This window comes from Ambystoma mexicanum, chromosome 3q (assembly GCF_040938575.1).
Source record: "Ambystoma mexicanum isolate Mex_15411 chromosome 3q, UKY_AmexF1_1, whole genome shotgun sequence".
Lineage (NCBI taxonomy): Eukaryota > Metazoa > Chordata > Amphibia > Caudata > Ambystomatidae > Ambystoma > Ambystoma mexicanum.
In genome coordinates, this window is record NC_090926.1 from 1,193,492,130 (window position 1) to 1,193,514,644 (window position 22,515).

Sequence of the window (22,515 nt, forward strand, 5' to 3'; positions counted from 1 at the left end):
CTCTGGCACTTTCCACCTAGGAAGTTTGCTGGCAGAACCCAGCAGGGCATGCTGCGTGCTGGCTGGTTACTGGTTCTGGAGTTGCTGGACAGCCCTCTGAGCCTGGTATCACACCCTGTTCCCTGGGAGATGTTTAGGGGAGGGATCTTGCTTCCCTCTTGGAAATCCTGGCCTCCCTTCACTGGCGGGAGATGTAAGGCGTAAGGCAGACTGTACCTTTTAACCAGGGTCCAAATAAGTCCTTCTTCTTACTCCTTTCTAAGTCATTGGATGATCTGCTAAGTGAATGGCTCAGCCCTCTTTTAAAGCCAAATGGGCCTCATTGATTGGTGCAGGCTAAGCCTACCTTAAACAACCAATCTGGGGTCCCCACCAGCAATCTTCTGTTATGGGTGAGGTCAGGACCAGAGTGCTTTGAAACAGGAAAGGTAAAGGGTGACACCATGTACTACTAGGTTCCACCCATCTTCCTGTCTGTTGCTGATAAAAGTGTCTCTCTGGTAAACTGAGCTCCCTGTTACTCTTGATCAAAGCAAAGGTCTCCCTTGAAGTTTGTGGTGAGAACAGACTTTGGCTCCCTCAAATCACATATTTCATCCCTGTGTAAGGGAGTTTGACTACTGTAAACAGTTGTCCAAGACATGACATTCACTGCCCTTCATACAGAGGAATGGGAGCTAGCTTCAAGGTGACACATTGCATATCAAAGAGGTGTTAATTTTCCTGCACATTCTTAAGTTCTGTGACCAGGCCTATTCGCAGGCCTGCTTCAATTGACTCTCATCAGTATGTGCCACCACCACACAGAACCTAGACAATAGAACAGGGTGGATCCATGAAGCCTTTGATATTTAATTAGGCTGGCCATGGCAGGAGGATGGTGTTGCTCTTCTCCTCTGGATGTTTTTGTGCACACCTCGCTATCACCTGTCAAATAAATGTGACAGGAAGTACTGCGCCTGTACTCTATGTCCCCCAGAGTACACTGCACTACGTGATGGATGTGCAGCGAACATTAGAAAATGTGTGCGGATTAGCCCCACACATTTTTCAGAGGCCGATCTCCGATCATTCCATTTCTTAAAAAAATCAAAAAAGCCCAGGCGAGCGCACACTCCCCGTGCAGATGGTCAAATCCCTCACAATGTGTCAAAGTAATTGAGGATTATGCTCCAAGTGATCGCGAAAGGAAGAAGGTTTCTTAGGAAACAGGACTCTATGTTATAGCCTTACTTTCATGTACTGAAAGTCAAGTGTGAGCTAAATGATTCTCCATGTACAGAACTACATTTGTGTGCTCTCTTGGATGCCACCTTAAAGATGGCACTCAGGCAGTCTGTACACTTGTATGTGTTGTTGATTGTGAATTCAGGGGATGGCAAATAGCCTAGTGTGGTGCCCCCAGCTACCACCTTAACAATAGTGCCCTGGATACCGTGTGTGTGTGTGTGTGTGTATGCATGTCAAAGACATGTGTATGCATACCCGATTATATGGTATATATATGCAAGCTTTTCATGGTGCTGGATTCACAGACATGTATACAAACACTCTCATATATTGCTGTTTGCATGGCCCTACCTGTTGTGCACAACAGGTAGGGCCATGCAAACAGAAAGCGAAAATACCTAAACACACAAATATTGTCTAGGTATGCACATGTAGTCAAATGGTTTTTCAGTAGTGGTAAAAGGTCATAAACAAATACATGAATATGGCATACCCTTGCACTTAATGGAGAACACCTGCAGTCTTAATGTGTTCTAAATATACAAGCATGTACATATGACCTACCCATGGTTCTGAAAAGAAAACACCCAGATACTACTGTTCAGATATGTGAGTGTGTTAGTGTGTTCTCTGAATGGTGCTCAAGTGTTGGGCGCTTAGATTTTTAAAATTATTAAATTTACTTGGAAGACACCATGGGAGAGGTTGGTGGCCCGAGTTATGAAACTTCGAACTGCGTTGGGTAATATTTTTTCATCTCACAATCCGGTTCTACACTAGTTCTACCTCACCCCTTTGTCTCTCATTCCCTTGCTTCTCCTGCCTTTTTCTTCATCTGCTTGCAATCTTGGTATCATGTTGATTCCGCTCTCTTGTTTACTCCATATATCTCTTACACCACATGAGCTTGCCACTTCTACCTCTGTTTATCTTTAGCCCAACAATTAATTAACAGTTTCTTGTGCATCCTCACTAGTCAAATCTGAGGGGAGAAAAATAATTCGCTCCAAAGCATGCCCACATTTTTATTAACTTAACCAGTAGTTTCAGAAGTGCTTCTGTGGCACATGATCAGGCGCTTCCAGGGGATCAACTTTGAAGCCTACCTGGCAATAATGCCTACCACCTGTTAAGCTAATACAGGAGTACAAAGCAGACATAGCATCTTATTTCGAATCAATCTTTCACTGAACCCATAATATTGACTTAATAAATGAGCCAGGCGCTAAAGCACAAAATGTTGTTCATAATATAGGGCGTGGTTCAAACATTGTATTATGTATAGAAACACATTTGGCTCATAACTCTGAAACCTTACCAGTTACAAACATGTCATTGGACGTGTTTCAAAGCTAAGAGTCTTCTCTTTTATCTCACACAATTTGCATTCTAGACATTTTATACAAAAAAACATTAAAGGATACTAATAAAAATGCTATTTATTCATGTTGCATTCACAGATTTTCATCTGCGGCTACAGATTACAGAAATACATATCTCATTGAAGTGGCAGGTTGCTAACGTACATTATAGAATAAAATGTATTACAAAGGTAGCGGGCGCCCCTCTCTCGCAAGAACAGACATGATAACCTGTTCAGTGGTTATTAACCACTTGAGAGTTCGCAGCCACTGCTTTTACTCACTGTGCCTTTCACAGATGGGAAATATCCATTTGCATATCAGTCTTTGTAATGCCCAGGGGCAGTCCAGCACCGAAATACAATGGCAATTCCAATCTGAACGAGAGTACCACCAGCAACCCCATACACGTGTTTCACCCTTGTTGGGGATCATCAGTGAGGTGAAGCTGATGCCTCCCTAAGCACAGTGAGAGGGAGACCACGTCTGGTTGCCCCCAGGAGACCTAGGGTTACCAATCCCAGGTTCCTTAACAAATAGTATTACAAAGGTAGCGGGCGCCCCTCTCTCGCAAGAACAGACATGATAACCTGTTCAGTGGTTATTAACCACTTGAGAGTTCGCAGCCACTGCTTTTACTCACTGTGCCTTTCACAGATGGGAAATATCCATTTGCATATCAGTCTTTGTCCTGCCCAGGGGCAGTCCAGCACCGAAATACAATGGCAATTCCAATCTGAACGAGAGTACCACCAGCAACCCCATACACGTGTTTCACCCTTGTTGGGGATCATCAGTGAGGTGAAGCTGATGCCTCCCTAAGCACAGTGAGAGGGAGACCACGTCTGGTTGCCCCCAGGAGACCTAGGGTTACCAATCCCAGGTTCCTTAACAAATAGTATTACAAAGGTAGCGGGCGCCCCTCTCTCGCAAGAACAGACATGATAACCTGTTCAGTGGTTATTAACCACTTGAGAGTTCGCAGCCACTGCTTTTACTCACTGTGCCTTTCACAGATGGGAAATATCCATTTGCATATCAGTCTTTGTCCTGCCCAGGGGCAGTCCAGCACCGAAATACAATGGCAATTCCAATCTGAACGAGAGTACCACCAGCAACCCCATACACGTGTTTCACCCTTGTTGGGGATCATCAGTGAGGTGAAGCTGATGCCTCCCTAAGCACAGTGAGAGGGAGACCACGTCTGGTTGCCCCCAGGAGACCTAGGGTTACCAATCCCAGGTTCCTTAACAAATAGTATTACAAAGGTAGCGGGTGCCCCTCTCTCGCAAGAACAGACATGATAACCTGTTCAGTGGTTATTAACCACTTGAGAGTTCGCAGCCACTGCTTTTACTCACTGTGCCTTTCACAGATGGGAAATATCCATTTGCATATCAGTCTTTGTCCTGCCCAGGGGCAGTCCAGCACCGAAATACAATGGCAATTCCAATCTGAACGAGAGTACCACCAGCAACCCCATACACGTGTTTCACCCTTGTTGGGGATCATCAGTGAGGTGAAGCTGATGCCTCCCTAAGCACAGTGAGAGGGAGACCACGTCTGGTTGCCCCCAGGAGACCTAGGGTTACCAATCCCAGGTTCCTTAACAAATAGTATTACAAAGGTAGCGGGCGCCCCTCTCTCGCAAGAACAGACATGATAACCTGTTCAGTGGTTATTAACCACTTGAGAGTTCGCAGCCACTGCTTTTACTCACTGTGCCTTTCACAGATGGGCAGGACAAAGACTGATATGCAAATGGATATTTCCCATCTGTGAAAGGCACAGTGAGTAAAAGCAGTGGCTGCGAACTCTCAAGTGGTTAATAACCACTGAACAGGTTATCATGTCTGTTCTTGCGAGAGAGGGGCGCCCGCTACCTTTTGTAAAACTATATTCTAAGGAACCTGGGATTGGTAACCCTAGGTCTCCTGGGGGCAACCAGACGTGGTCTCCCTCTCACTGTGCTTAGAGAGGCATCAGCTTCACCTCACTGATGATCCCCCACAAGGGTGAAACACGTGTATGGGGTTGCTGGTGGTACTCTCGTTCAGATTGGAATTGCCATTGTATTTCGGTGCTGGACTGCCCCTGGGCAGGACAAAGACTGATATGCAAATGGATATTTCCCATCTGTGAAAGGCACAGTGAGTAAAAGCAGTGGCTGCGAACTCTCAAGTGGTTAATAACCACTGAAGAGGTTATCATGTCTGTTCTTGCGAGAGAGGGGCGCCCGCTACCTTTTGTAAAACTATATTTTAAGGAACCTGGGATTGGTAACCCTAGGTCTCCTGGGGGCAACCAGACGTGGTCTCCCTCTCACTGTGCTTAGAGAGGCATCAGCTTCACCTCACTGATGATCCCCCACAAGGGTGAAACACGTGTATGGGGTTGCTGGTGGTACTCTCGTTCAGATTGGAATTGCCATTGTATTTCGGTGCTGGACTGCCCCTGGGCAGGACAAAGACTGATATGCAAATGGATATTTCCCATCTGTGAAAGGCACAGTGAGTAAAAGCAGTGGCTGCGAACTCTCAAGTGGTTAATAACCACTGAACAGGTTATCATGTCTGTTCTTGCGAGAGAGGGGCGCCCGCTACCTTTTGTAAAACTATATTTTAAGGAACCTGGGATTGGTAACCCTAGGTCTCCTGGGGGCAACCAGACGTGGTCTCCCTCTCACTGTGCTTAGAGAGGCATCAGCTTCACCTCACTGATGATCCCCCACAAGGGTGAAACACGTGTATGGGGTTGCTGGTGGTACTCTCGTTCAGATTGGAATTGCCATTGTATTTCGGTGCTGGACTGCCCCTGGGCAGGACAAAGACTGATATGCAAATGGATATTTCCCATCTGTGAAAGGCACAGTGAGTAAAAGCAGTGGCTGCGAACTCTCAAGTGGTTAATAACCACTGAACAGGTTATCATGTCTGTTCTTGCGAGAGAGGGGCGCCCGCTACCTTTTGTAAAACTATATTTTAAGGAACCTGGGATTGGTAACCCTAGGTCTCCTGGGGGCAACCAGACGTGGTCTCCCTCTCACTGTGCTTAGAGAGGCATCAGCTTCACCTCACTGATGATCCCCCACAAGGGTGAAACACGTGTATGGGGTTGCTGGTGGTACTCTCGTTCAGATTGGAATTGCCATTGTATTTCGGTGCTGGACTGCCCCTGGGCAGGACAAAGACTGATATGCAAATGGATATTTCCCATCTGTGAAAGGCACAGTGAGTAAAAGCAGTGGCTGCGAACTCTCAAGTGGTTAATAACCACTGAACAGGTTATCATGTCTGTTCTTGCGAGAGAGGGGCGCCCGCTACCTTTTGTAAAACTATATTTTAAGGAACCTGGGATTGGTAACCCTAGGTCTCCTGGGGGCAACCAGACGTGGTCTCCCTCTCACTGTGCTTAGAGAGGCATCAGCTTCACCTCAATGATGATCCCCCACAAGGGTGAAACACGTGTATGGGGTTGCTGGTGGTACTCTCGTTCAGATTGGAATTGCCATTGTATTTCGGTGCTGGACTGCCCCTGGGCAGGGCAAAGACTGATATGCAAATGGATATTTCCCATCTGTGAAAGGCACAGTGAGTAAAAGCAGTGGCTGCGAACTCTCAAGTGGTTAATAACCACTGAACAGGTTATCATGTCTGTTCTTGCGAGAGAGGGGCGCCCGCTACCTTTTGTAAAACTATATTTTAAGGAACCTGGGATTGGTAACCCTAGGTCTCCTGGGGGCAACCAGACGTGGTCTCCCTCTCACTGTGCTTAGAGAGGCATCAGCTTCACCTCACTGATGATCCCCCACAAGGGTGAAACACGTGTATGGGGTTGCTGGTGGTACTCTCGTTCAGATTGGAATTGCCATTGTATTTCGGTGCTGGACTGCCCCTGGGCAGGACAAAGACTGATATGCAAATGGATATTTCCCATCTGTGAAAGGCACACTGAGTAAAAGCAGTGGCTGCGAACTCTCAAGTGGTTAATAACCACTGAACAGGTTATCATGTCTGTTCTTGCGAGAGAGGGGCTCCCGCTACCTTTTGTAAAACTATATTTTAAGGAACCTGGGATTGGTAACCCTAGGTCTCCTGGGGGCAACCAGACGTGGTCTCCCTCTCACTGTGCTTAGAGAGGCATCAGCTTCACCTCACTGATGATCCCCCACAAGGGTGAAACACGTGTATGGGGTTGCTGGTGGTACTCTCGTTCAGATTGGAATTGCCATTGTATTTCGGTGCTGGACTGCCCCTGGGCAGGACAAAGACTGATATGCAAATGGATATTTCCCATCTGTGAAAGGCACAGTGAGTAAAAGCAGTGGCTGCGAACTCTCAAGTGGTTAATAACCACTGAACAGGTTATCATGTCTGTTCTTGCGAGAGAGGGGCGCCCGCTACCTTTTGTAAAACTATATTTTAAGGAACCTGGGATTGGTAACCCTAGGTCTCCTGGGGGCAACCAGACGTGGTCTCCCTCTCACTGTGCTTAGAGAGGCATCAGCTTCACCTCACTGATGATCCCCCACAAGGGTGAAACACGTGTATGGGGTTGCTGGTGGTACTCTCGTTCAGATTGGAATTGCCATTGTATTTCGGTGCTGGACTGCCCCTGGGCAGGACAAAGACTGATATGCAAATGGATATTTCCCATCTGTGAAAGGCACAGTGAGTAAAAGCAGTGGCTGCGAACTCTCAAGTGGTTAATAACCACTGAACAGGTTATCATGTCTGTTCTTGCGAGAGAGGGGCGCCCGCTACCTTTTGTAAAACTATATTTTAAGGAACCTGGGATTGGTAACCCTAGGTCTCCTGGGGGAAACCAGACGTGGTCTCCCTCTCACTGTGCTTAGAGAGGCATCAGCTTCACCTCACTGATGATCCCCCACAAGGGTGAAACACGTGTATGGGGTTGCTGGTGGTACTCTCGTTCAGATTGGAATTGCCATTGTATTTCGGTGCTGGACTGCCCCTGGGCAGGACAAAGACTGATATGCAAATGGATATTTCCCATCTGTGAAAGGCACAGTGAGTAAAAGCAGTGGCTGCGAACTCTCAAGTGGTTAATAACCACTGAACAGGTTATCATGTCTGTTCTTGCGAGAGAGGGGCGCCCGCTACCTTTTGTAAAACTATATTTTAAGGAACCTGGGATTGGTAACCCTAGGTCTCCTGGGGGCAACCAGACGTGGTCTCCCTCTCACTGTGCTTAGAGAGGCATCAGCTTCACCTCACTGATGATCCCCCACAAGGGTGAAACACGTGTATGGGGTTGCTGGTGGTACTCTCGTTCAGATTGGAATTGCCATTGTATTTCGGTGCTGGACTGCCCCTGGGCAGGACAAAGACTGATATGCAAATGGATATTTCCCATCTGTGAAAGGCACAGTGAGTAAAAGCAGTGGCTGCGAACTCTCAAGTGGTTAATAACCACTGAACAGGTTATCATGTCTGTTCTTGCGAGAGAGGGGCGCCCGCTACCTTTTGTAAAACTATATTTTAAGGAACCTGGGATTGGTAACCCTAGGTCTCCTGGGGGCAACCAGACGTGGTCTCCCTCTCACTGTGCTTAGAGAGGCATCAGCTTCACCTCACTGATGATCCCCCACAAGGGTGAAACACGTGTATGGGGTTGCTGGTGGTACTCTCGTTCAGATTGGAATTGCCATTGTATTTCGGTGCTGGACTGCCCCTGGGCAGGACAAAGACTGATATGCAAATGGATATTTCCCATCTGTGAAAGGCACAGTGAGTAAAAGCAGTGGCTGCGAACTCTCAAGTGGTTAATAACCACTGAACAGGTTATCATGTCTGTTCTTGCGAGAGAGGGGCGCCCGCTACCTTTTGTAAAACTATATTTTAAGGAACCTGGGATTGGTAACCCTAGGTCTCCTGGGGGCAACCAGACGTGGTCTCCCTCTCACTGTGCTTAGAGAGGCATCAGCTTCACCTCACTGATGATCCCCCACAAGGGTGAAACACGTGTATGGGGTTGCTGGTGGTACTCTCGTTCAGATTGGAATTGCCATTGTATTTCGGTGCTGGACTGCCCCTGGGCAGGACAAAGACTGATATGCAAATGGATATTTCCCATCTGTGAAAGGCACAGTGAGTAAAAGCAGTGGCTGCGAACTCTCAAGTGGTTAATAACCACTGAACAGGTTATCATGTCTGTTCTTGCGAGAGAGGGGCGCCCGCTACCTTTTGTAAAACTATATTTTAAGGAACCTGGGATTGGTAACCCTAGGTCTCCTGGGGGCAACCAGACGTGGTCTCCCTCTCACTGTGCTTAGAGAGGCATCAGCTTCACCTCACTGATGATCCCCCACAAGGGTGAAACACGTGTATGGGGTTGCTGGTGGTACTCTCGTTCAGATTGGAATTGCCATTGTATTTCGGTGCTGGACTGCCCCTGGGCAGGACAAAGACTGATATGCAAATGGATATTTCCCATCTGTGAAAGGCACAGTGAGTAAAAGCAGTGGCTGCGAACTCTCAAGTGGTTAATAACCACTGAACAGGTTATCATGTCTGTTCTTGCGAGAGAGGGGCGCCCGCTACCTTTTGTAAAACTATATTTTAAGGAACCTGGGATTGGTAACCCTAGGTCTCCTGGGGGCAACCAGACGTGGTCTCCCTCTCACTGTGCTTAGAGAGGCATCAGCTTCACCTCACTGATGATCCCCCACAAGGGTGAAACACGTGTATGGGGTTGCTGGTGGTACTCTCGTTCAGATTGGAATTGCCATTGTATTTCGGTGCTGGACTGCCCCTGGGCAGGACAAAGACTGATATGCAAATGGATATTTCCCATCTGTGAAAGGCACAGTGAGTAAAAGCAGTGGCTGCGAACTCTCAAGTGGTTAATAACCACTGAACAGGTTATCATGTCTGTTCTTGCGAGAGAGGGGCGCCCGCTACCTTTTGTAAAAATAGAATAAAATGTATTTGAGGTGAAAAGCATTAGGCGCAGATTATAATCAACTAATTGAGATCATGGCCGTGTATTATTTAGGAGTGCCTGACTAAGAGGCAGGTCAATGGAAAGATCGGGCCAATGAACATATTTGACATTATCATGACATACGCATGGGCATATTTCACACTTTAAAAAGTTGGAGCACACAATGGAGAGGATTCTGATACTGGCACAAGCTTCAGCAAGGAACACCTCCTGTTCCTACAGGATGGATGGATTAATGAGGGAGACCAACTTAAGGGCTGCAGAAGGGAAGATTCCTTTTCCAAGGAGATGGTCCTGTCCACAAAGTAACCTGCATATAAGGGAACCAAAGGCCGTCTTAACTTCATGCAAGCAGACAAAGAATGGCCTGCTGTCTGAGACCTCTCTGGAAACACTTGAGGGTTTCTGCTGGCTCTGCACCTGTAAAGACTAATCCAAAGTGATTATTAGAATTCCCCACAATTAAATGATATCTTCTCTCTAGCCGCAATGTTTGTTTTTCCTGTTAAAAGCCAGAAAGGTGGCGGTTTGGGAGGGGGATGTCAAAAGAATTTGATCAAATATCTATTGCACACTGCCTTCATACTGCATTTAAAATCATGTGAGATGTTTAAATCAAACCCAAAATACATGTTTGAGCTATGTGTGCAATGATACCAGATAGATCTTCTGTGCCATTGATGCACAGCTCTTCGTAATTTATAGTCTCATTAAATTGTACCCAAGGTGTTTTCACAGAAATAGGTAACATTAATCTGTGATATGAAGAAATGTATACCATAGCCTAATGAAGATCTGCTGATAAAGTGTGCTTTGTGAATGCTATAGCTATTTAATAAGGAATGGGAAATAAGATCAAGTTTACTTTTGTCATTTCTACTCCCTTAAAAATTATGCAAATGTGAATCCCATTTACCGGTAATTATTGAAAGTGCCCAGTGGAGCTCTATTAGTGAGGTGAGAGGGGAAGACACGTATACTTGTGTGATATAATTGTCAGACCATTCTCCCAGCACGGGTTGGTGAGACAAAATAGTCTGTGCCTATTATGTAAATTAAACTTCATATAAAATGAAATGTCGAGCTCATGATCTTGTCATGTTTCAAGGCGCTGCATGCTAGTAAAAGTGAACCCCGGGAAAAGGATTTGGCTGTACATGTGTTGGGGGTAAAGAGTCTGTGATTTTAATGATCTAAAACCCCTGGTTATTTGATTTTGTGAAACTTGAATTGTCAGGAAAGAAAGGCATTTTGGGATTCATAGTAAGATGTTGTGATTTGGGATTTCGTATAAATCTTAATTTTGCTATTCCTTAATAAATATATTTCTCTGTTGTCCTGGCTCTCCCTCCTTCCCAACTGGTTGGGAACGTCTGAAAAGCTGGCTGAAAAAGATAGCTGACACTTTAAGAGTTTTAGAAGAAGAAGGGCCTACGTCATGCGTATGTCCCCCCGCACGCTGTGTCCGCACCTTACACTCACATCACCAACGGTCCACACCCAGTTCCTGTTTTTCCGCCGACTGGTGTGGTTGGATTTTTTTGCTGCGCTGCGACACCCTCTTCAGGGCATTCCTTTGGCTAACCATCCCCTTTTCCCTAGTGATTGGTTCTTTATATTATGTTTTCAATTTTTGCTCCCTCTATTGATGCCGTATGCGACAGGCTTCAAGCAGTGCATCAGTTGCCATAAGCATTTTTTAGCGGCAGACCCTCATCTTGCCTCATCCGCTGTCTGGGTATACCTCACCTGGTGAGTACCTCCATATTTTGCTGAGGAATTCACCCAGGGTCTATGCAGTCTTGACTTCTCTCTATCTCCGAGTTGGGACTGGTATGTAAGGGATTTCAATCAGGCACATACCCAAGTCTCACTTAGTATGTAGTGTGCAAATGAAACCCTTATTTATTTTTGTGTATAAATTCATATCACATCCTTCTCTAAGTACCCCCCCGGTCACACTGAACCAGGAACCAGGCCAATTTGCAACGGTAAATATTTATTTATGTATTTAAAGTTTAAAATCACAATATATTGCCATTCCTGTTCAGAATATGCTACACAGTTCCACCACGTTTTGAAATGTAGGGCCAAAAATTAGATCAACAAATCTGCCCTTTTTATATTTTTCACCACTTCTGAGCGAGTTATAAGTCTCTAAAAAATGTTCATTACATATTCTTAGCAGCAAATGATCAGCCTTTTGTCTGTCTCTGGAGGCAAGGAGCAGCCCCACCTTTGGGATTTCCTTCAAGGAGCAGCCCCCACCTTCTGTTTACGACCCTTTCACACGTCCATTTCCTGGCCTGGAGAATCTGCCATTGTTCAGTACCTGGCTGCAGACAAAAGTCTGGCCTACCCCAGAATTATCATGTGTCAGTGAGCATCTGCTGAGAGGAATGCCCTCCCCTTGGGTAGAAACCTGTTTTTCAACCTCTTGCAGAACCAGCCAGCCTAAGTTAATTCTTAATTTCTTGACTTGAAATCCAGCAAAAAACAAACTTGTTCCATTAGATGACATAGATAAATGACATTCTAAGATTTAAACCTGTGGGTTCAAAATAACTGAGATCTGTGTTCCTTTCAGCAACAGTCCTTTTATATTTACTAATCCGGCAGATCTTTAGTTTTAGCCAACTTTAAAGTTTAATCAGGAGAGCCCATTTGACTGGGGCTGTCACTCACAGGTAGCCCAGTGTGGCTGCACACAGATTTTTGACAGGAATTGTCATTCACAGGCAATCCAGTTTTCTGAGAAAAATGTTTTGTTTTTATCATTTCAGGACTTTGTAAATTCACAATGATTAACTGAATTCATTAGATTAACTGAATTCTAGCACCAAACAAGATTTTGAGTGTTGAAAAGTGTTATGTGCAGGCGTTTTGCAGTTTCAGCAGCAAAGTAAATGTCATTTACATTAAAATTTAAATTTGGGAGTTTCACTTGCAAAGCGCTGCTGCTCCCTCTGCACTCTGTTTACTTGTCATGGAGCCCACTGGTGCTTTTTCTGCAGTGTGTGCTCTGTTCCACCACACATGCACCATGGGTGGCAGGCTGTGCAGCCGTCTTTTTGTGTGTTGAAAAACGCAGTTTTGGAGCTTTTGGTGCGCACAAGGGTTTTGCTGCCATTTTACTGTTTCTCGCACCATAGATAGCAGAGTGAGGCCGCATAGTATAGCAGAGTGGGTCAATACATCCCACAAGGACCAAAGGTGACCACTGACTTCGTTCGGAACAGGAGGGAGGGTGATATTGTTAAAAGGGGGACTATGCCTTCAGGTCAGGTACTAGTTTGGCACCGGCTGTTGGTACCCAAGGGAAGACTGCCTGCTCAGTTCCGGAGTTCCTTCATGGGACTGTTCAGGGGGAAGCCCCCAGTCTATTCACCTGAAAGTACCTCTGGGTGGGAAAGCACTAGTGCCTCCAGGTGGGAAAGGGTTAGTACCTCCAGGTGGGAAAGGATCACAAAAGACCCATCCAGTACCAAAAGAGTTATTTACTCTGAACAAAATAATAACAGTACTGACAAAACCCTCTATTGCCTCTGCACACTGAACAGGCAAGGGTACGATACCTTCCATTCCGATTCCCCTGTAGCAGACCAAGCCAACTCGGCTTCTGCACATAAAACTATGGGTACTTCGGTACCGAAAGAAAATGTTTTACCCTCAACTCCCGCAGTTGAGCTTGCAAGCTCTTCAGTACCGATAAAAACTCATAAGTCCTCTCATAAGAGGCATAAGCACTTGCATTCAAATTCTAGTCCAGTAGTGAATCCTCCAAGAAAACACAAATGGAAGAAATCTCCCATGACTCATGTACCAGAGAGGCAGAAAGACAATTTAACTTTAATTTCTTACTCAGAAGACTTTAAGGTTTCCAAACGTTTTCCTGTTCCACCAGACCAATTGTTCAGCACGCCTGTGAGAGCTCACACTCCTCACATTTTGCCTCACTTTTCTCCTCTGTCTGAGGACAAATTGGGTCAACCTACACTGGTACCATCACAACCTTCACCCCAACTGGTTCTAACCAACATTCAGGTGCCTAGACCAGTAGTGTTGAACATTTACAATCCTAGCCTACCACTTAATAGGGCTGACTGTTCTACTTCTCCTATCAGATTGCAGGAATCTCTACCTAGACCTTCCCAAATGGCAAACAACATCACTAACAATTTGCTGGAAACAATGCTTTCTGAGTCCTTCCTCAAAGTCTTGGCTAACTCATCAAGCACACAATGTCACCAGTACTACCTCAGGTATCAGTTCCAGTCGCCTCTACTCCCGACCCGGTACCAGTACCAGTGGACAATGTCGACCCTGCTCCTCCACCAATAAAACAGAAAATGTCAAAGGACACTGACTCAGATTCAGAGGAGGACACCACTCATTCACATTCTAAGGTGTTCCATGACCTTGTGCCTCATTACGAGTATGGAGGTAGCCATGCCGCTTTTAGCGGCATGGCTACCCCCATACCGGGTACCGGGTCCGGGTTCCAGGAATAAGGAATTACTGGGCCATTCCGACCTTGGAGGGCCCGGTAATTCCCTTTCCCGGGACCCAGACCCGGTACATCCCCATTCCCATTTGAGACCCCATAGGGCTCAATGGGAATGGGGAGGATGCTAACAACGGGCCTGTTAATGACGTGCCCATTGTTAGCCTCCTGGTCTGCTAGCGGGTCCCGAGCAGACCTTGTAATGAGGCAGTAGAGGGATAACGGCGCCGGCAGCTCTACCGGCGCCATTAACCCTCTACCAGCCCCCGTAATGAGGCCCATTATCACTAAAGCCATGCATGCTCTTGAAATCCACCTAATGGATAAGCATGAAACGGCTGGTGTTTTTGAGAAACTGCCATCACAGCAGTCTAAGGTTCCACTGCCCATGGAATTTTCCTTTATGGAACATGCTCTAGCTCATTGGGGAAAACCTCATTACGATACCCACATCCCCAAGGCCCTAGACAATAAATACAAGGTGCCCCAGGACAAACACTTCATACTCATGGGAAAACTTCCAGCTCAATCAGCAGTAGTTTCTGCTACCCTTGGCACAAAGGGTAAAGGCCCTTCTCCATTTCCAGCTTCAGTGCTTGACAAAAATGCAAAGTCATGGGACACCCATGGTAAGGTTAACACTGTTACAGTTCTGGCGGGATTTAATATCCTTATCTGGCAGAATCTAAAGCGCTTCACCGACATGCTACCTCAGGAAGACGCAGATGAGTTCTCTTTTTGAATCTCGGAAGGCAGAGAAGTTGCTATGTATCAGCTTCAAGTCATTAAAGACCTAACTGACACAACTGCTAGGGCAGTTACTAGTGCAGTCTGCATGCGGAAACACGTATATCTGTCTGCCTCTTCCCTTCACCAGGATATCCAGGAGAAGGTGCTTGACTTTCCAGTTGATAGTAAAATGTTGTTTGACCCATCTACAGATGAGGTCCTTCAGAAATGTAATGCCACTGTCACAGCAGTTAAAACTCTCTCAGCTCCATCTCTGTGAAACAACCATATCACCAAAACTTCAAGGCATTTAAACCACGTACACAAGGCAACAGTGGTTCTTCTACTTCTCCTAAATCGTACTACTCTGCCAAAAAGAGACGATATAGACCCAAGAATAAATCGGCCACTCCCTCTGCCTCTAATTCTTCCCAAAAGAAGTCTATTTGACTTCCCCCTGGGCATGTACTTATCTATTTCACTCCAATCATCATCGATGAGCTAACATCCCCGGTAGCAGGAATGCTTTCTGATTTCTTCCCTTTTTGGAAAACTATTACTCATGAGGAGTGGGTTCTAAATATTATTCAACATGGTTACCGTTTTGCTCGTCTGGCTATTCCACCTTCCTCTCCTCCAAAGCTCCAGAAATCATCCCCAGAGCTCCTGCAAGGGATTCAAAAACTCCTTGTTCTAGGAGTGATAGAATTGGTTCCCCAAGAGGAAGTAGGTCAGGAATTTTACTTGCGTTACGTCCTGATCCCAAAGAAATCAGGCAGGATCTGTCCAATTCTGGACCTTTCAGACTTCAACCAATGTCTTTCTCTGGATACTTTCCATATGATAACCATTCCTCAGATTCTGCCTTCTCTTCATACAAACGATCGGATGGCATCTGTAGACCTACAGGATGCTTATTTTCACATCTCCATCTACAAACACCATCGTCTGTTTCTGAGATTCACAATAGGAAGGTCTTATTACCAGTTCACATGTCTACCCATCTGGCTAAATTCTGCTCCCAGGGTTTTCACAAAGGTTGGGGTCAGTGGCAGCCTACCTGCGGTTGCAGGCAATCCCTCTATATGCCCACCTAGACGACTGGCTTCTCAAATCACAATCTCTGGAGGTATTGCTTCAGAAGTTGCAAATCATTTTCCATACTCTTTTCAACCTGGGGTTCTCCATAAACGTCACAAAATCCCAATTCAGTCACCCACAAAGGATCCAATTTTCGGGAGCAGTTATAAACACTACTCTGCACAAAGTCTTTCATTCCTTGGAATGAGTGGAAGCCATTCAACAAACCCTAGTTCGGTTCTCCACCCACCAGTCACTGACAGCTTGGTGGTTTCAAAGGCTCTTGGGCCTCATGGCATCTTGGATAAACCTAGTTCCCTTTGCAAGGCTGCATATGAGAACGACCCAATAGCATCTTGCTCTCAACTGGAATCAGCTCTCTGATTCCCAGGAAATAAATATCCAAATTCCAGGCCAAGTTCAGGACTCTCTGCACTGGTGGAACTCCGCAGATAACCTGCTAACTGGATCTCCCTTTCAACCTCTCCCTCACCAAATAGTCATAACAATAGACTCTTCAGAGTATGGTTTGGGAGCTCATTGTCAAAGCCTAACAGCTCACAGTCTTTGGACCTCACAGGAAAGGAAGGACCACATAAATGTCTTGCAACTACGAGCCATATTTTTCGCTCTAAAATCATTTCTTCCCTCACTTCAAGGAAAGGTGGTGAACATGCAAACAGACAATACCACTGAAATGTTTTTTACCTACAAGCAGGGGTGGACTAGCTCCTGGCACCTGTGTCTCCTAGCAGAACAAATTTGGTATCGGGCCATTCAAAATCATATTTTCTTGTTGTCCCATCTGGAGGGGAAGATGAATGCCCTGGAGGACAAACTAAGCAGGTTACAGTCCGCTCTGCATGAATGGGAGCTGAAACCATCAGTAGCACACATGATATTTCAGAAGTGGGGTCATCCATCAGTAGACCTCTTTGCCAACCAACACATCACACTCTGCCCCCAGTTTGCATCAAGGAAAGGTCAGGGTCCTCCGTCCCTGGGAGATGCAATACATCTGGACTGGTTGATTATAACACTTCATACCTCCCTACCTCTTCCATTAATTCACAAGATGTTGCTGAAATTAAAAATGTCACACAACCTGACAATGATTCTAAAAGCTTGTTCTATGCTCTCCAGATGTGGTTTCCAGATCTTATGGAGTTAGCGGGGAACTCCTCCTTAGATCTTCCACTTTCCAGATATCTTTTGACTCAACAGAAGGGACAGGTTCTTCACGCCTTCCCTCAATTGCTCAACTTGAAGGCTTGGTTCCTGAAAAGCTAGCCTTCTCCCAATTGTATCTGTCAGACCAAAACATTGCTATTATGTCGGCCTCCAAGAAATCTTCCTCTAAGGAGAAATATCGTAGCAAATGGTTACGTTTCTGTCATGGGGCCTTAGAACAAAACCTTAACCCTCTAACGGCCTCCGTTGATAATGTTATGTCCTTCATGTCTTATCTTGTCTCCACCAGTGTCAAGGTAGATACGTGCAAACATTACTTATCAGCTATCGGTGCTTACCTGAATAGATAACACAAGTCTTTTTCTCTTTCCAACAAGGCCATTAAAAGGCACTTCGAGGGCCTTTTATGTTTACATCGCCCTATTCGTGAACCTCCACCTCAGTGGGACCTCAACGTGGTCTTAGCAGCCCTGATGTAAAAACCATTTGAGCCTATGGCTTAATGCGATTTAAACTCCTAACTTGGAAATCGGGATTCTTAGTGGCCATTACTTCGGCTAGAAGAATTGGTGAGCTCCAGGCTCTTTCCTCAAAGGAACCTAATATTGTATTCCATAACGAGAAAATTGTCTTACGTACGGTCCCCTCCTTTCTGCCGAAGGTGGTTTCCAATTTTCACTGAAACCAGGAAATATGTCTTCCTGTTTTTCTTCCTAGACTGAACGCGTCTGCGGCAGAAGAGAAATGCATAATCTAGATGTAGTAAAAACTTTAAAATTCTACCTTGAAAGGACCAAACCATTTAGAAAAGCAGATCAGTTCTTTGTTACCTACGGTGGTCCTTCTCCTGCCAATAAGGCAGCAAAGGCTTCTATTGCCAGATGGATTGTCTCCTGTATCTCCAAGGCTTACGACTTGAAAGGGCTTGCGACTCCACATAGACTTCGGGCTCATTCTACTAGAGCCAAGGCAGCATCTGTAGCCTTTACCAGGCACATTCCCATTGTAGAGATCTGTAAAGCAGCTACCTGAGCTACCCTGCTTGCCTTTTGTAAGTATTCTGCTATGGACACAATGACGCAGAAATGATGCATTCAGCCAAGAGGTTCTCTGCAACGCGTTTGCCTGAATCCTGTACATACTGACTCCTCCATCCTTGCTTATTCAAAGGCTTTTTAGTCTAGTCCCACCCAGTTGGGAGGGAGGGAGAGCCAGGACGACAGAGAAATGAAAAATTACCTTCACGTAATTCAGTGATTCAGTTTCTCTTAGTCCAGGCTCTCCCTCCTTCACAACACCCACCCAGACATCCCCTACATTACCCATGTACTTAAATTGTACCGACTCGGCAGATCCACAGGATATTGGTGTGGGCAGTTGGTGACGTGAGGGATTCAGTGTGGGCCCGGCGCATGGAGGGAGGCATGCGTGACTTAGCCCCTTCCACTTCCAAAACTCTTAAAGTGACAGCTATTTTTTTCAGACAGCTTTTCCGGCCCGCCTGTGGATGCAGGTGTTCCCAACCAGTTAGGGAAGAGGGAGAGTCTGGACTAAGAGAACCTGAATCACCACGAAGGTCATTTTTCATATTATATCTGTCCACTGGCCTGGTTCTTGGCTTATCTGTGCCACAGGGGTGAGGTACCAACGTGGCACTATATGAATCACAGACAGGACTAGATTGAACCAAAAAGGAATATTGATGTGGTGCTTTTGATTGGGGAGGGAAAGAATTCCCTGCATCAATGGTCACTGCATAAATATCCTTAAAATTACTAAGGGATGTATGTCTTTACCTCCCCTGCATTCACTTTGCTTAGTCACATTTACTTCTCCATACCTTCAGTTTTCCTGTCTTTCTCTTACCCTAGCATTTACTTTGTCGGTACAGGGGGAGACCCCCTGCCCTTCTTGTTTTTTATCCCATATTCTGTCCCCTGCCATCTCTTGACCCCAACCCTAACCTTCAGCTAACCTTAACCAAATACATTTCCACCTTTACAAAGTGAAAATGTAGGCATAGAAAAGGCATGAAGAAGTAAATGTACTGTGAATTGAAAGTAGACTCCGGTAGGGGATGTTTTCTAAGTGAAGTAAAGTGGGGATGCCATATACCATATAAGGAGGACAAAGCAGGGGTGCCTGCTTGGTGAAGAAGCCACACATTAACTTTCTTACTGGCACAGCAGAATAACACAGCTCGATAAAATAGCAAACAACGTGGAGTTTTTCGTATATGAGCTTGACAAACAGAAAGCAACCATGATCATGGCATTGGCAAATATAGGCAAACAGGTATTGGCTGTGCCAGAAAGTCAGCCTTTGTAAATGTAGAGGGTAACTCTTTTTGGAAAGTCCAGACAAGACATAGACGCATTGAAAAGCCAATATTTTTGTCGTTTGCAGTTCTTTATTGTATTTTACATTCATAGGCATGCCTTTGTGTTCACACTATAGAGGTCCCGTCCAGTTCAAAGAGCGTGAAACTGAAGTGCTGGGTCATCTCATGACTATTATTAGTTTTAGCTATTAGGTGGCGCCTAAGCACCACTCATAAGATGAAAACCTTCATTGGAGTACAAATAGGAGTGGCATGTAATGCGGGGGAACATAGCCTCTATGCGCCTCATTATAAGTATCCCGGTCCAGTAACTACGGTACCGGTATGCTTGCCGGTACTGTACTTACCGGACAGGCAAACTACGAGTTCTGCTTGCGGGTGCCTTTTTCTCCCACCAGGTCTGAACTGGCGGGAAGAATGGCACCCACGAGCAGAGCATGTCGGATGCACCGGCGCCATTCTGAATGGTGCCGGTGCATCCGACATCCCCATTCTCATTGAGCCCTATGCGGCTCGAATGGGAATGGGGAGCATTTCATTCCGGCTCCCGCGAATGGGCAATTACTGTGTCCGGCAGCGCCGTAATTACCCGGTAATTGCCCATTCGCGGGCGCCGGAAATATTTGCAAGTTTGGCGGCAGCCTGCTGGTTTTACCGGCAAGGCAACGGCCAAACTTATAATGAGACCCTATGTGTTGTTTGCTTATTTACCCACTCATTGACTGCCTATGACCATGCTAACTCGTATTGCAATTCACAACCCACTACCTCCCCTTCACATCCAAACACATCCTCCTGGGATCTCTTTCAACAAAGCTCTAACAAGCAATAAAATCAACCGTTGTGCTGTGTACGGTCTGCCAGTATTATTTCAAAGCAGTCTTCTGAAAATCAGTTGCTTAAATGCAACTGTAATGGTGCTGCTCGTATAATAAAAATGTCTTAACTATGTGTCCCTTCAGTCACTTGATCTATAAGCAGTATGCGTCCACGTTTCTGTTCCTTATGCTGAAGTCCAGTTAAAAACAAACTGTGAGAAAGCCAATGGGTTTGGGTTGTGGATAGGTTTTAGATGGCCATTTTTCAGGAGCTGAAGAGTCCCAGAGAAACTCAGAGGTTTATGACACTGTTCATAATTTGCTTCGTGTCTGATAGCTCTGAGGACATGTCTTGATTTGACGCTGGGTGGACCCAGGTTGTCCTGGTATAGTTGGTAAAATCCCCTAATGAGCGCTGGTCGAGGCGGTAATTGTACCAGTGCTCTGGACCAGGAGTGAAGTTGTCTAAGGGTGCATCATGTTTCAAGGTCGGTCATCACCCCAGTACGGCTCCCCCTCTGTTCAGTGTCAGTCTCACCGCATTGCTCTCTGCCGAGCAGAAGACCAGATTTTACAGTCACAATTCGTAGCTGAAGTGAGTTGGAGGAGTGTGAATGACAACTCACTACGCATGAGTGAGTGTATGGTAAAAGCACCAATGCACCAATGAATGTGTTCATCTGTGAACCAATGTGCATAAGAATATTTCAAGTACAGGAGTGCATCTATACATCTGTGAGTTAATGGTTCTCTCATGGAATAGGTCCATACATTAGCACATTGCTGGATGTGTGAATGAATGTAGTAGAAAATGTGCATTCAAGGCTGAGTGTTTCAATGGGTGAGAGCAACCATAACATTGAATCCATGAGTTCATCAATGCATAAGAGTAATCAGTCAATGAAGGAGTGAGTGCAGCAATACTAAGAGAATTAATGAGTATACCAACGATTGAGTGAATGTTTGAGTACTTTGAAGAACACGCAAATGAATGAGGTCCTCAATGGAGGATAGAGTGTGTAAGTGTATGGATGGAGAAGTGTAAGTGACAAGAACAGAACCAATGAGTGAATAGATCAGCAGTGGAATGAGTGCATCAATGAACCAGGAACAGAATAAGTGAAGAAGGCAAACAATACCCGGATGCTTCAGTGCATGATTGTAAGGATGGCTGTGTGCCCAAGCTAGTGAATACATTAAGTATATAAATGCGAAAGTAGAGACATGAATGCCTCAATCAGTGAGAGAAAGGATGGGGTATCTATCAATAAACAAAGAGCTGAGTGCTTCCACGAAAGAACGAGGTTTTACATGTGTTTCCGTGAACGAGTGATTAACTAAATGAATTGATGTGTGTGTGTGTGTGTGCGTGCGTGCGTGCGTGCGCATCTATGAATGAGTGCTTCAATGCACCAGCGAATGAATACTTGAGTGCATTCCTTATGAAAAGGAGTACGAATGTGTGACTTCACGTGTGCAACAAGGTATGAGTGAATGAATTGCCTCCACAAATTAGTGAATTAATTCAGGCTTTAGTACATGAATGAAATCAATACAACAATGAATGAGTAAATTAAGTACAGAGTTAATCGTTCAATGCATTAATGAGTGCGAAATACGCGAGTAAATCAATGAGCAAAAAGAGGAGGGACCAATCAATGACTGGGCCGTTAATATTGTGACTAACAGGGTAAGGAACTCATGAATGCATCTATAAATCAGGACTACAGGGAAGCACGTGTGCGTTGTTTGCCTGCGAGTCAGCCTGTGTAACTGGATGAGTCATTGAATTAAAGCAAATGGCTGTCGGGGAGTATACATGTCAATAGAGAAAGTAGGAAGGGCTGCATGGATGCATTTGTAAATGTTTGCGGGACTTTGGGGATGAGCGTGCGAATAATGAACAGGGCAATGAGTAATAAAGTGACTACTGTGAAAGAATTAGTGTCTGACTGAAAAGGATGGCGTCTCAGCGCACTGAGCATAGTCTTGAACAGATGTGTGTGTAGGTTCCTTGCTAAGTACAATGCATTAGTAGCTACATGCACATGTCCTACCCTGCAGAGGGGAGCCAAGAATCAGGAGGCTAGGAACGCAGGCTGAAGCTGGCCATCTCAGTCCCCGTTCCAGGCCGCCTGACGACTGGTTCACCCACCCATCACCTCCCCATGCCGTTCACTTTTGTATTAAATTCCCACCTCTAACATCATTTTGGCGGAGGCGCAGCTACCGCTGCTGCTCCTTCTGCTCTGCTCTTGATGGCCGCCATGGAAAGGGGAGCGGGGCTACGTACAG

General features: G+C 45.7%; 1 protein-coding gene across 3 annotated transcripts in view; it reads right to left on the reverse strand.

Annotated features, from left to right (window-relative positions):
• COL5A3 (collagen type V alpha 3 chain) overlaps positions 1-22,515 on the reverse strand; it is an 899,023-nt gene that overhangs the window by 651,492 nt on the left and 225,016 nt on the right. The window lies entirely within an intron of this gene.